The following is a 15,648-nucleotide window of genomic DNA, read 5'->3' as shown; positions in this document are numbered from 1 at the left end:
CCTCCATCAATTCTTCTAAAGAGTGCATCTCTCACATCTTCTTTCAATTTCTCTGGTTAACTACTGAGGAACTGGTGCTTCTAAACAGGGGCAGAGACAGGGTTTATTGATGGAGCGTAGGGCTCTTCAGGTGGCACTGGACCCTGCCAGTATAATTTAGCTGGTTTAGTATAGCCTGGGATGCCTTCTGTGAAATAGTTATGTATTGCACAATGTTTCTCTCTTCAAGTACATGTTATCTTCCCCTGTATCTCTCAGCCCTTTAAGGTGTGGATAAGCAATGCTCCATGATCCCCAAAAGAGGTTAGGCTTTTCCTTAGCTGCTCTGCCATAGAGAACTGGCTCCCCTTTAAAATCATACCTCCTTTGCTTGTCACTCTACCCAAAGAGGTCAGAATTATAATATAAGGATGGTGTATGTATATATTAAGAGATCTCCTAACGGGATACCAACTGCAAATGTTTTCCAACAAAGAGAGCAATGAGGGATCCTTGAATGTGTCTGGCACGGCACTGATTATGATGCTCCTCGGCCACTAGCTTTGACCTGTCCAGACTGTATCAACAAGACTATGAAAATTGGTGTTTAAGCGTCCTTTTCCTGCCCTCCTATATGTGCTGCTTTTTTTTTTAACAAATTTGATTTATTTTCACATTAAACCTTACATAATAAGACATTAAACTCTTAGCGAGTCACTCAACAACAAACATCAAACCTCACGAGGAACCAAGAACACCATTCGCGGTGATCACAATATATTATCATCAGTATCGCATTATTTACACAGGCTTGTGCATTATTCGATATTTAACAGTTTATTGAGCATCTTCCCATTTCTGTTAGATCTTTCGGGTTTTCCCCAGACATCCTCTGGCATTGTATACTTGTTGCTCCATTGCTATGCATATATTCACATCTGTAACCCATTGCTCATATTGTGGGGCTATATTGAATCCCTAAAGTTTCGCTATATTCCTTTTAATCAAAGCTGTGGTAGTTGAGAAGAACAATATTGTGTAGCATTGCTGCCAGTCCTGTTGGATTTGGGGGCAATCCAATAGTATATGAAAGAAGGTACCTTCCTCTCGTTGACAGCGCAGGCAGTTTGGGTCTGCAATTCTGACCCATCGATAGAGTGCTACTCTTGGGTAGTAAACTCTGTGTAATACCTTTAACTGAATGAGCCGAAGTCTAGCTGATATGGCCGTTTTGCGGGGGTACATCAGGATCGTGACCCAGTCTTCTTGCAGGATAGCGCCAACTTCTCTCTCCCATTTAGATTTCAAGCTTAATAACTCAGACGTAGCAAAGGAGGTTATAGCACTGCCCATAACAGAAGTGACTTTAGTGTCGATGCGGTCGAGAACTATGTTTCTCTCTATGGGAGTGCATTCAGGCATGATGTATGTGGAGACAGAGGTGCACTCAGGTTCACTGTTTCGGAATACAGTTAGGATTAATTCGTTTTAATCATTTGATTTAGGTGCTCCTGTGTGGGTCTCGGCCACAAGACCTATATAGAAGAAGAATGGTCCACCTAGAATTAGGTGGGCTAACACAGGGCACACTTTTGTCTGACAATGTCAGTTTTAACCTATGGAACTTCATGGTGGTCGCTTATCAGGTTGAGTTAATTAAGGATCCTACTATAGTAGTATTTTCATCAATGTATCTGTATTTTTCAAGATTTATACATTATGATTCGAAACAAAATATTACAAAGTGTTTACAAATTAAACGTAACTTCATTTGCAATTTTTCAATGTGAGCAGTTTCAATAAATCATTTTTGATTATTTGTGCATAAAGTGCTGAAAATTCATTTCATTTTCAATATAAGCATTAATCTTTTTTCAATTTGAAAACATAAACATTGTACGGCGTGTTACGGGACTAACCCTTCATCAGGTACAGTTCTCCAATTTGGTTCTCTGAAAATAAATAAAATAAATGGATTTCAGCCTCGTGTGGAGTATTTAATATTATCACTTTGGGTTGCTGATTCTAATTAAAAAACAAAGGACTGACCTGTGTCCTTTTGATATCCTCTTGTGACTGGAAAGGATTGTATAGTGTTTAGTACAATCTTGCGTTGGCTGGAGCTCCAGATTAACACCTACTGGGGAAATGTATATTTTACTTCGTGTTCATCAAAAAGGAATCTTTTCAGTTTTTTAACACCATGAGTGGGACACAGTCGCTCAGCAATAAGCGCTGGGACCCACTCCACGGTATTTGCGTCTTGATTCGCAAGGTATACACTTCTGTCTACTCACCGTCTTCGCGGTGGTTCTGGTGTTGATATTAGGTGGCGGTTTGCCTCCGTAGATAGATATATTGAGCTTGATATTGTTGATTGCTCTTTCAGTGACTTCTGTTTGTTGTCATGCATGGGTATCCCATCTGTGAATAATGTGTGTATCACTTTAGACCCTTAAGCCATTACGTAATATTATCTTTGTATAGATAACGCGGTAACATTCATATTTCAAGACGGGAGCACCGGTTCAGTTCGAGCATCACTCGCATTCTGACTTACTTGCTGCGCTTCGTCTGCGCATTTAGGTTACTCGTCTCGTTCAACTCCATGTTCACGCACTGTAATTTTGATATTCCAGTGTCCTCTGTTCTTTTCTTTTAATGCCTTATCAGTGAATCGTGTTGGGGAGCAGCCTCTGTGTGTTCCTGAAAGTAGACGCGAGTCTCTGCAGACTGTGTTGTTCTTGAAAGTGTCGTTGCCCGGGAAACGATTGTGCCTCATGGGAACCGAAGATTTCCATGTGTTTCTTTTATATTTCTAGGCGCCATCTTTAAATGGTTCTTACAAACGTAACGCTGATCTCATGAATGCTATCTACACTCACTTATCTCTTTGTGCCAATTTGTGCATAGTTTCCGCGTTCACTAATTAACTATTTCATTAAAAATGACTTAAATCTGTAATTACAAGTTTCCTTGTAAATTCCAACTTCCGGGTCGTAGAATAACCCCATTCACATTGTACAGAAGAAGTGTGTCCATATACGCACAAATGTGCTGCTTATTGGAGGGTGTTCCAATGCTGCCATTTTAGTGTTATCTTCACAAGGTAAAGTCACCAGTATTCGTAAAGTGTAATTTTCAGCCAATTAGAGGTGACAGCTCATATCCCAATCTACGTTCATTCCTGTTGGGTACATAGAATTCAATCGATCAATCCAAAAGAGTTCACGTTGTAATAACAATTTTGCTATGTTTCCTCCTCTTCTTGATAATGTTACATGTTCCAGAATGATAAATCTGATTTGAGCTATTTGATGTGATTTCCTAAAAAAATGTTGGGCTAGTCTTTAGTCTGATGTTTGAATTGATTTTCGCTTTCCTGGTTGTCATTCCAACACAGAAAATTCCACACAGACATTTAATCCCATAGATGATATTTTTGGTGTCACAAGTAGACATATTTTGTAATTTGATCTTATATCCTTTGTGGGGATGATTGATGTATTCCCCTTGATTAAATTGTTGCAATTATTGCAATTGTTACAAGCAACTGTTCCTTTATGATTTGGTTTTGTGGTTCTTTTCGCAGAGAAATCTGCTCTAATTAGATTATCTCGTATGGACCTACTTTTGCTGTAGGCAAATAGTGGTGGAGTAGGGAACAGTTTTGCCAAAGTTGGATCTAATGTGAGAATTTTCCAATGTTTCTGTACAATTCTCTTTATTTTGCTACTCCGGTTTGAATAGGTTGTCACATATACAAGATAGTCAGTTTTTTTTCTTTTCTTTGGGACCTAAAGCTTCTTGTCTTTGGATCTGTGTGGCTTTCTTTGCACATTGTTCGATTGTCAGGTGATCATATCCTCTCTCTTCAAATTTTTTTGATAAAGTTTCAGTCTTATTGATGTAGTCCGTATCGTCTGAGATGATCCTCCGGTATCTCAGAAATTGACTCAACGGGATACTGGAGAAGGTGTTTCTTGGATGAAAGCTTTTTGCATGTAGCAGACTGTTTCTGTCGTGAATATTGTAGTCTGTAGATTTCCTTCGTTTGTGTAGACCCATACGTCTAGGAAGTCAATTGATGACTTACTGACTTTTGAAGTAAATTTTATTCTAGGTGCCAATGTGTCCATAAACCTAAAGAATTAATTAAATTCTTCTAGGGTGCCTTCCCAAATGCCACATAGGTCATCGATGTACCTTACAAATAATTTCAGATGTTTATTCCATTTGCTATTGTTAATGATGTTTTGCTCTTCTAGATATGCCATATATGTGTTCGCATACGTTGGTGCCATTGAGGCCCCCATTGAGGTGCCGAAAATCTGGACGAAGTATCTTTCCTCAAACATAAAGAAATTGTTGTTTAGTACAATCTTCAGTAATTTCAAGATAAAGAGGCAATCTGCTGTACATGATTCAGGTTCTTTAAGTAACAGCCATTCCATGGCTTCAAGTCCTCCTTAGTGTGTGATTTGTGTATGATTTTTGTGTAGAGGCTTGTCATATCCATAGTAAAGAGATAATTTGTTTCTTCGTTGTATTGGATGTTGTATAGTTTCATTAAAAATGCATTGGTGTCTTTGATGTATGCTGTGAATTTTCGTGTTAATGGTTGAACTGCTCTGTCGATATATTGAGCCAGTGGTTCCAGTATGCTGTTAGTTGCTGCTATGATCGGTCTCCCTGGTGGATTCAGTGGATTCGTATGTATCTTCGGCAATGTATAGATGACTGGCATTAATGGGTGTGAATTTGTGAGAAATTGTTTTGTCCGATGATTGATAAAGCCTTCGGTTTCTGCTTCTTCTAGGACTGATGCGATTATGCCTCATGCTGTTTCTGTTGGGTTTATGAAAACTTCTAGATATGTATCTTGATCGTGTGGTTCGTTCTCAATTTCCATTTTATATTTCTCGGTATTCATTAGGACCAATGCTCTGCCTTCGTCGGCTGGTTTTATTGTCAATTCGTGATTGCTCCAAAGTCGATCTAGTACCTGTTGTTCCCGATGTGTGAAGTTGCTTTGAGTTTTTCTCCAAAAGTTAATTTTAGATAAGCCATTCAGTACTTGTTTCTGAAATGAGTCCAACATGGTATTTTGTATCTGAGGTATGAATGTGCTTGTTGGTCTCAATTGTAAATAGTCTAATTCAGTTGGTTGTGTTTCTTCGATCTGATCTGATGAAAAGAACATTTTCAACTTCATTTTGCGAGACAGTTTGAAAAAACTAATTTTCTCTTTCAGCAAGGAACTGTTATATTGAGGTACAAAGGACACACCTTTTTGTAATGTCAATTTTTCGAATTTAGTTAAATTGTATTTTGAAATATTGATCACTAGGTTTTCTTCGGACGAAGTGTCTCTTTCCTTGGTAGATTTTTTCTTTTTGCCTCTTCTAGTCGCGCTCATTCTAAAAAAGACGCCGGGATAGATGGAGTCGCACTTGATGTTGTTGGTATTTGTGAATCTATGACTAGATTCGTTGTTTGTTCAGGTGCTTGTGTGTCAGTTTCTCCGCTTGAGACGTCTGATGATGTGTTTGCTGGATTAGGAGTTATTTTATTTCTTGGATATTGGGGACCACCTGTTTTGGATTGGTCTTTCTGGTGGTAGTATTCTTTCCAACTGTATACGATGTCCAATTTATAATCGAGTGTATCTTGCCTGAACTTGCGAATCTTTTTTGATTCTAATTCTCTCTTGTATGATTCCAATTAGCAATTTGTCTCTTCAAGTAACTGCGTAAGTTCTTTTTTGGTGATAAAGGATACCAGTTGTGTTTTAATGATTTCAAGTTCACTGTCAATTGATTCTAGAGATTTGGAGAGCTCTTCTATTGTAAGGATGATCAGATCTAATGAACATTTGTTAAGGATCATTCTCCATTTTTTGACGAATTCAGGGTTTTTATCTTTGCACAATGTGGGTTCTAGGTCGATTCTCAGTCCTCTTGGAATGCGTTGAGCTCTGTAGTATTGGGATAGAGTAGTAACATGCAATTTTTGACTTATTTCCCTTCTTATTAGCCTTTCAAGTTGTGTCACTAGTTCTTCTGGTTTGTTGTTGGTACCAAGGTCACGGTCAGTAGTTTTGATTAGGTTCAGAATTCTTAATGCTTCTTCATCTGTGAAACCTAATGTCTCAGCTCTATTTCTTGTTAAAGATTCGATTTTTGAAAATGACATCCCCATATTTGATTCACAGTTGGTGCAGCCTCTGAAATTCAGATGGCATAAACTAGAAATTATGTATGTGGAGGCAGAGGTGCACTCAGGTTCACTGTTTCGGAATACAGTTAGGATTAATTAGTTTTAATCATATGATTTAGGTGCTCCTGTGTGGGTCTCGGCCACAAGACCTATATAACAATTGAAAAGAAGAATGGTCCACCTAGAATTATACAGATACATTGATGAAAATACTACTATAGTAGGATCCTTAATTAACTCAATCTGATAAACGACCACCGTGAAGTTCCAAAAGGTTAAAACTGACATTGTCAGACAAAAGTGTGCCCTGTGTTAGCCCAATTCTAGGTGGACCATTCTTCTTCTCAATTAGTACATCATTCAGGCATGTCAGACAGGGCCAGGAGATGATTTTGTAATGCGTGTTGCAGTTGTGTGTATCAGTACCGTTCAGTAACAGGAGGTTTGAATTGGGTAACTACGTTTTCAAAGGGCACAAGTTTACTTTCTGCTATTATATCACCAACTTTTGTTATCCCCAATGGCACCCAGCTCGGCCATCTCGGTAGTTTGCTTACCTCAGGGAGATTTCTGTTTCTCCATAAGGTTTGTACTGAGGTGATTTTCTTGTCCCAACCAATATGTTTGTGAGTCTCCGTCCAGATTAATGTCATATGGGTTAACATATTGCGAGGGGGTGGAATGCTAATTGTCTGGTAGAGATATCCCAACAGGGGCAATCTGTCTCGCAGCGATCTCCGGACTAATGTGTGGTAGTGCTGTATCACCATGTCGCATATCATTAACTCCTGCCATCTGACTTGCCCAGTAATAGGTTTGCAAGTGTGGCAGCCCAACACCCCCTTCCCAGATGGACCGTTGAAGTGTACAAAGCGCTATCCGTGGGCGTCCACTTCCCCACAGGAGCTTTCTGAGTATGCATTAAAATTTGTGGAACTCACTTGTTGGGATGTGAAGAGGGGCGTTCTGTAGGATATATAAAAAACTAGGCAGGGCCATCATTTTGAACAGCACTGCTCTTCCTTGTAGGGTCAATGGTAATGAGACCCAATGGCGTACATCCTCCGTGAATTTCTCCACAATTGGATGTAGGTTTCTAACCACATATACATTCAGGTCCGCTGTGATCTGTATGCCTAGATATCTGAAGTGTCCTGTTTCAACGAGGTATGGGCAGTCATCCGGGACAACATCCACCATGCCTTTAATCGGGAATAGTATGGACTTGGACCAATTTACCTTTACACCGCTGAAAGACCCATATCCCTCTAACAGATTTGTTCCTATAGGGCAAGAGTTGACTGGGTCTTGTAAGTATATTAGCAGGTCATCTGCATACAGGGAAACCTTGTCTTCCGAATCGTCTGTCCATCAGAAACCACTCCATGTCTGCGTATCTCTCAATAGTCCAGCCAGGGTTCTATTGTCAGTGCAAAAAGCATTGCCGATAGGAGACAGCCCTGTCTCATTCCCTTCCCCAGTTTAAAGACTCTTGATGACCATCCATTTACCCTAATCTCCGCCTTGAGGGGAAATATTAAGGAGTTGTACCCATCTCATATATTGTTTGCCAAAACCCATTTGGCGCATTATTTCCCATAATGCCTCCCAATACACCAAATTGAAAGCCTTTTCAAAGTCTATTGCCAGCAGCGCTAGGGGATCCTGGAGAGCAGGTGCTCTTTCAAGTGCCAAGAGTAGTCTATGAATATTCATGCGCGTGGACCTTCGCGGCATGAAGCCACATTGGTCCGGGTGTATCAGTGACGTTATGACTCCCTGTAGTCAGTTGGCTAGTATTTTCGCCAGGAGTTTGGTTTCGATGTTTATGAGGGAAATTGGTCTGTATGAACTATATTCATCTGGGGGTTTACCTGCTTTGGGTATTACAAAATTAGTGGCTTTCCTTAGGTCTGCAGGCAGATGGCCTTGTTCCTTCGAATGTCGATACATGTGTTGCAGGTGTGGGGCTATTTCAATCGCCCCTACCTTCTTGCATATCTCAATCGGAAAGCCATTCGGTCCCAGGTTTTCCTCAATTGGAGTTGTGACATAGCTAATATTAGTTCCTCTTCTGTGATATCTTTTTCAAAAAGGGTTTTTTGACTGGTATTTAAGGAGGGGAGGTTAATTCCATCTAGCACTGAAGTATCAATGGGATTACTAGGAGTTTTATACAGTTCAGCATAATAGGTTGCAAAACTTTCCGCTATATCCCGATCGGTTAACAGTAGGTCTGTGTTGTCTGTCTTGATTCCTCTGACTTGACTATGTCCCTCATCTCTGCGTTCTAGCCACGCCAGCATTTTGCCTGTTTTATCGCCTGTTTCGTATAGTCTGGCACTCATCGCTCTGTGTGCGTTTTTTGCACAGTCTAGGGCTATGTTCTGTAAGCATTTCTGGGTAACATTAGTGATCGATGTGTGTCGTGTTGGCCAAGTGAAGCATGTGCCTCTTCTGCCTGCCTTACCTTCATTTCAGCCTCTCTCAGTGTTTTTCATGTGCTTTTTTGTGCGATGTAGTCCAGGAGAGGATCTCTCCTTGGAGTACCAGCCTGTATGCCTCCCACAGCACCCCAGGATTATCTACCGACCCAGTATTCAGTTTGAAATATGGGAGAGTGGTCTGAAATGCACCGTGGGAGCAGCGTCACTGCAGTTGCTTTGTGTACGTCTGTCGCTGGGAGAAAGATGTAGTCCAATCTCGAGAGTGAGGCATGGACCCCAGAGTGGTATGAGTATTCATGTGCACTAGGATGTAGGTCTCGCCACACATCCTTCAGTTCTAGTGCGGAGGTGAAGGGAGCAAGTGTGGTATGCATTCTAGGGTGTCTCCCTCTTAGATGTGTACGGTCCATCTCCACATCCATGACTTCATTGAAGTCCCCCCCCCCCCCAGAATCAGAGTGTCTAATGGGTACTTGGTGAGTACGGAGGTAATGTCATTTATCAATGCAGTCATTAGTGAGGGCGGTGAATAGATTTCTAGTATGGCAAGGGTTCGGTTCAATATCGTTCCTTTAATATATACAAATCTACCCACCCGTGTCCTGTATCACGCTGGAAAGTATTAAAGGGAGCCGTTTGTGTAGTAGTATGAGCACCCCCTTCGAACCCATGGAAAAACCAGCATGTATCGCTGTGTGGTAGTTGGTGTGTTTAAATAAGTTACAGGATGTGCCTGCCAGATGGGTTTCGGTAAGAAGTACTACATCTGGTGAGTTTCTATTTAGGAACTGCGTCACTAGTCATCTTTTGATTCCGTTGCCTAGCCCATTGATATTCCATGTCAGAAATCTTAGGGTTTTGACATCATTCCTAGGTGAGGCCATCATGAGTGGGGTGGATGCTGGTAGGCACTAGCTCTGTGTCTTCTGGGTAAAAAGCGACCTGACAGTCTTGTAGTGTGTTGCAATTTTAAAAGGGAGCGTGTGAAATGGTTGTTGAATCTGTGAATAACAAGAACAAGTAAATTCCCCTCCCCCTTCCCCATACTCCACACTTGAAGCATCTATCGCCCGAACAACAAATGACAGCTGCAGAAAGGAGAGAACAATCAGCTATCAAACAAACAAACCACTCTTGGCGCGTATTGAGGTAGGGGGTCCTCATATTTCGGGACGCCCAGCACCAATTGAGGAGGTGGGGGTCGACACTGCGCTTCAGTAGCAGGTTGTACCTTATATCGGTCGACTAGTTACGATCCGGGTAATGGCCCTGGTCCATTGTGACGTTCTTTCCGTGAATTCAATCGTTGTCCATGTGTGGTTCTGCCTCTCATTCCAGGATCCGAGGAGGGTGTACTGGTGGTGGTCCCTCGGGTCGCCCGCTGACCTTTCGCCCCTATTCTTCCTGTCCGGTCTCCAGTCCCCTTCCCAGTGCTGTTCCGCCCACCTCCATGCGTCCTTGGAGTCCGTAAAGTGCACGGTCGTGCCTTTATGGTACATTTTGAGTTGTGCAGGGAACAATAGGACACATTTGACATTGAGGGCTTGAAGGTGTCTCTTAAATTGATCGAAGGATTGTCTTCTCGTTGTACCTCTATGGTCTAGTCTGGGAAAAACGCAATCCGAGACCTGTTGCACGTAATGGATCCTTTGGTTCTAGCCATCTGTAGCAGGGCGTCACGGTCCCTATAATTCAACAGTTTGGCAATCACTGTACCTGATGGGGCTCCAGGCGTGATTCGCCCAGTTGGCATCCCATGGGCTTGCTCTATGGAGAACAATTTAGAGAAGGCTGCGGGAGCAAACAGGTCTGTCAGCTATTGTTCGAGGAATAATTCAATGCTCGGTGTAAAGCACCGGAGGGTGGTGTCTGTACTCTCAACGGATCCTTCTTGAGTGGCTCCCTTTAAAGCAGGAGCCACGGATCGTCGAGATCCTACGAAAAAAAAGGGTGAACAACGGTGGTGAGGTAGCAGCACTGGTCCTGGCGGTGCTCGTCGATGACGAGTCGGAGACGTCCTGCAAGAAAGAGGCATGTGGGGCACCTCGATGTCGATGGAGGACGCTCAGGGCACATGTCAATTCAGCACGGTGCTGCCACCAGTCTGTACCCTGCTCTCTGAGCCACACACAGGTGCCCAAAAACATACACTAGGGGCACTGGGTTGTACCCCCACCCATGGGTGCCGTAAGGGTATCCATTGGGTCTGTACATCAAACCAAAAGAGAGAGCTGCACCGCCAGGAGTCCCACATGAACACCTGCACGGAAAACATGACAGAACACAAGATAAAAAGCAGTAACGGGCAAGGATACGGAGGCCTGTCCCTCCGATGCATTTCCGGCATCACACTCGGCCTTTCTGTCTTCTCGGGCAGCCCGAGAATGCGGATGTTATTGCGTCTCGATCCACCCTTTCCTTCCTCCACTCGATCTTCAAGAGTTTTAAGGCGCCTCATCACTCCTGTCAGTTGTTTGCCCACAGTGCGGAGCCCTTCCTCAGTTTCAGATATTTGGTTTTTCGCTTCTGCGGTTCGCGAGGTCAATTTTTGCAGATTGTGACGTAGTAGGGACATGTCTTTGCTTATCCGGTCCATTTTTTTTCTCCATAGAGACTCGCAAATTAGCAATAGTGTTCATTGCATCCCTCAGGGAAAGGTTGTCTTCCGTGTTCTCCATGTCTCCTGACTGTTTGTTCGACCGGGGGAGTAGACATGGTTGTTACATATTGCTCTATTTTACTTTGGGTGCTAACTTTCTTGGGGCCTCATTAAGACCCTGGCGGAAAGGGATTTACGCCGGCGTAGAGCATGGCGTACCTTTCCGCCTGACTACGAGTTCCCGTAGCGCCATGGTGATATTTTACGCCTGCTTTTTGCAGGCGGAAAAATCCATGGCGCTACGGGACTTGTTGTTAATTACGCCACCGTAATTTACGGTGGCGTAATTAACGCCTTCCCCACTCCCATTATGCCCTATGGGGCAAGAATGGGAATGGGGAAGGGCAAAATGGGGATTGGGGACTTACCGCCCCACCAAGGTCGGGATGGGGCGGTAAGTCCGCCAACCACCATGGCGGAATTGGCAGCTTAGCGCCATGGACCATGGTGCAAATTGCACCATGGTTCTCCGCCAGGGTCGTAATGAGGGCCTTGGTCTTGTCTTTGCTCATGAGAGATCGTGGGGTCGCAGAGTACTGAAGTAAGCGGTGATGCTCCGTCACTTCTCTCCCATGTCGTCCAGTTGCAGGAGGTGAAGCCCACCATCACACCGCAGACATGTCCACCTCAGGGGATGCACGGCCAGCTGCCAGTTTGCGGCCGGTGGCCGTTGTTTGCCGGTCCCACACCTGCTGTACACCAGATTTCGGCCTGCGTCCCCTCACGGCACCTCCCGCTGTCTCGTTCGCCAGGGGGTGCCGGTGCTCCCCTCCTGACCCCTCTGATCTGCTGGATACACTCCCACTTCTCATCCTCTTCCACACCAGGGCTTACAGCTCATTCCAGAGTGCCGGGTCCGTAATTTGGTTTGTTTTAGCACCGGATGGCATCTCTTAGGCGCAGCACTGCTCAGGCGGCCATTTTCTTCATAGCTACGCGCGCTCACGGGCCCCTCGCTTCTCTGCCGATATCTCTGGTGTCTCATGGCAGATTTTGACCGTTCCTTCTGCATTCAATTAATCAGAAGTTCACGTCAAGGAAACATCATTCAGGTGCCGATTTAGGTACGTTTTACAGGATGTTTCACCAGGATTCAGCTTTCGGCCCATAGAGCTGCCCTCCTGAACCAAGCACATATCCATCAGCTGGTGCAAGGCCGTCATGGCACTCCAACACACCATCGTCTGCGAGGTTTACTTCTGATTTTGGTCCTTTTTGTGTTTGTTTGAAGAATCATCAAAGAGAGTGAAACTCTCATCAGTGAAACATTAAATCTAGTAGGGCAAGATAGGTTCCTGAGAACCTCTATGCAAGTACAAGGTGCACGTTACTCAGAGTACTAGAGCAATGTTACCAAATAATTAATCCAAGCCAGAGCCGGGGCATGAGGATCAGCTTGGCTCTAAGAGTCCAATGCCAGCCGAGCTGGCCACAGATGCATACCTTGCCAGCTACCTCCCCACCATCATACACAAAACCAATACCTGTCATCCTACCTTTCCAACCCCTACAACAAAATCCATTACAGGACATCATCCTCCATGTCCTCCACAACATAAACTCATACCTCATGTCCTGCCTCCCTGCACTTACATTAGGAAACCCATACCTGCCATCATACATTCACAACTCTGACAACAAAAACCTGACATCCTCCTCCATGTCCTCCACAACACAAACTAATACATGATGTCCTGCCTCCCTAAACTCACAACAGGAAACCCATACCTGCCATCCTACCTTCTCAACCCCTACAGCAAAAATCCATTACCAGAGATCCTCCTCTGTGCCCTACACAACAGAACCTCATACCTGATGTCCTGCCTCCCTGCACTCACAACAGGATATCTATACCTGGCATCCCACCTTCACAGCACCAACAACAAAAATCCACTACCTGACATCTTCCTCTGTGTGCTCCACAACACAAACTAATACCTGATGTCCTGCCTCCCTGCACTTACATTAGGAAACCTATACCTGCCATCATACATTCACAACTCTGACAACAAAAACCTGACATCCTCCTCCATGTCCTCCACAACACAAACTAATACATGATGTCCTGCCTCCCTAAACTCACAACAGGAAACCCATACCTGACATCCTACCTTCTCAACCCCTACAGCAAAAATACATTACCAGAGATCCTCAGCTTTGCCCTACACAACAGAACCTCATACCTGATGTCCTGCCTCCCTGCACTCACAACAGGATATCTATACCTGGCATCCCACCTTCACAGCACCAACAACAAAAATCCACTACCTGACATCTTCCTCTGTGTGCTCCACAACACAAACTCATACCTGACGTCCTGCCTGCCAACACTCACAACAGGGAACCTATACCTGTCATCCCAGGCAGGATCTACATCCTACAGTTACGACTAGAAGCAGTAATAAGGAAAATAAGGAGGTGGGTAGTGCGAATGCAAAGGTGGATCCCCAGAGCATAGAGCCCAGAGTCAGGGGAAATCCCCTGTGTGCTTTAGGTTTTCCAAGATGACTACGGTAGAAATTCACAATATTCTTAGAACTTTGCACCCCACTAGTTGCCCAAGAGAACTCCTCCCTTCTAAGACAATATTGAAACATAAGGAAATTCTTGCTCCATTTCTCCGTAAGTTTGTCAACGCCTCTTTTCGAACAGGTGTCCTTCCACAGTCTATAAAAGACGTAGCGGTTACCCCCCTGTTAAAGAAGGCAGGCTGAGACCCCAATGATGCCGTAAATCTGAGGGCCCCATTACACGGAAGGCGGTAAACCATGGTGCTATTAGCACCATGGTTGCCGCCTGTACCATACCGGTACCACCATGGAGGAAAGGGGAATTACCACCCCATTCCAAGGTTGGCGGGGCGGTAATTCCCCCTTCTTCCATGGCCCTTCCACATTCCCATTTTTGCCCCATAGGGCATAATGGGAATGGGGAAGGAGCTAATTACGGTACTGCAAATTGCGGTACCGTAATTAGCACCAAGGTCCCTTTGCGGGTCCCAACTTTAACGGCTGGTCTACAACAGCCGTTAAGGTCGGGTCCCGCAAAGGGACCTCGTAGTAAGGCGGTAAGGGTTTACCGGTACCGGTGCCCTTACCGGTACCGGTAAACCCTTACCGCCTACCGTGTAATGAGGCCTTTAGACTCATCACTAATACTCTTTTTTTCCTGAAACTGATTGATAAAGTTGCCACGGTGCAACTACAGACTCATATATCAGGCGCAGGCATCTTACATAAAAAGCAATCTGGTTTACGTAGTTCTCATGGCACTGAGAGTGCACTACTAGATCTACAGACCCATATGCTATCCAAGTTAGAGCTGGGCACATCGGGGTTGCTGGTATTGTTGGATCTATCAGCGGCCTTCGATTTGCTCGATCGCAAGATTTTGTTTGATCTGATGGCCACTGTAGGGGGTCTCTCAGTAGAGGCAATTAAATGGATAAAGTCCTTTCTTGAGGGACGTTGTTCAAGAGTTTACTGGGGTGAAAACGCCTCTGAAATTGAAATCACTACCTGTGGCGTCCACCAGGGGGCATGTCTCTCTCCCCTACTTTTTAATATATACATTGGGCCTCATTACGAGTTTGGAGGTAGCCTTGACGGTTTTACCAGCAAGGCTACCTCCAAACTCGCATCCTGGTCGACACCCGCGAATGGGCAATTACCGGGCTATTCCGGCCCAGCCGGACCCGGTAATTGCCCTTTCGCGTGTGCCGGGCCCGGTACAACCCCATTCCCATTTGAGCCCCTTAGGGCTCAATGGGAATTTGGAGAGTGGTAGCACTGGTACCGTTAAAAACGGTACTGGTGCTACCATCATGTTCTGTTTGCGGGTGCCGGTATGGCCACCAGATCAGACCTGGTGGCTGCAAGGGCACCCGTGAGCAGAACTTCTAGTATGGCGGTACGGTAGCAATGGTGCTGGTAGCGATACCAGTGCCGTTGTTGCCTTACCGCCATACTTGTAATGAGGCCCATTGTCCCTCTGTGTATGGATTTGGAGAACCTGGATCTCTTCTTCTGTAATTATGCAGATGGTTTTAAGTTGGCACGTGAGATCAGTGGGAACCACGAATATGATCAGAGAAAGCTGGATTTGGTCTATCAGACCATTAAGGGCTGGATGACCACTAATTGGTTATGCCTAAACGCAGTAAAGACCGAGCTCATGCTCTATGGGTCTCAGCATGCCAGAGACAAGTTGAGCCAGGCCTTTTTAAGTTTTATGGTCGACGGTAGCCAGATTACAGTGATGTCTAAGGTGAAGACCTTAGGTACTTACCTGGAGGTCAGTCTAGACAGCAGTGCCCATGTGGAGGCAATAGTGAAAAACACTAAT

General features: G+C 44.4%; 1 protein-coding gene and 1 pseudogene across 1 annotated transcript in view; one reads left to right on the top strand and one right to left on the bottom strand.

Moving 5' to 3' along the window:
- LOC138511205 (uncharacterized) overlaps positions 1-15,648 on the top strand; it is a 761,242-nt gene that overhangs the window by 80,787 nt on the left and 664,807 nt on the right. The gene's annotated exons all lie outside the window — the stretch shown is intronic.
- Positions 1-15,648, bottom strand: part of LOC138510660 (long-chain-fatty-acid--CoA ligase ACSBG2-like) — a 502,504-nt pseudogene that overhangs the window by 107,729 nt on the left and 379,127 nt on the right.

Source organism: Ambystoma mexicanum, chromosome 6p, assembly GCF_040938575.1.
Source record: "Ambystoma mexicanum isolate Mex_15411 chromosome 6p, UKY_AmexF1_1, whole genome shotgun sequence".
NCBI classification, from domain to species: Eukaryota; Metazoa; Chordata; class Amphibia; order Caudata; family Ambystomatidae; genus Ambystoma; species Ambystoma mexicanum.
Note: the sequence above shows the minus strand (reverse complement) of the source record. Positions and strands in the feature narration are given on the sequence as shown.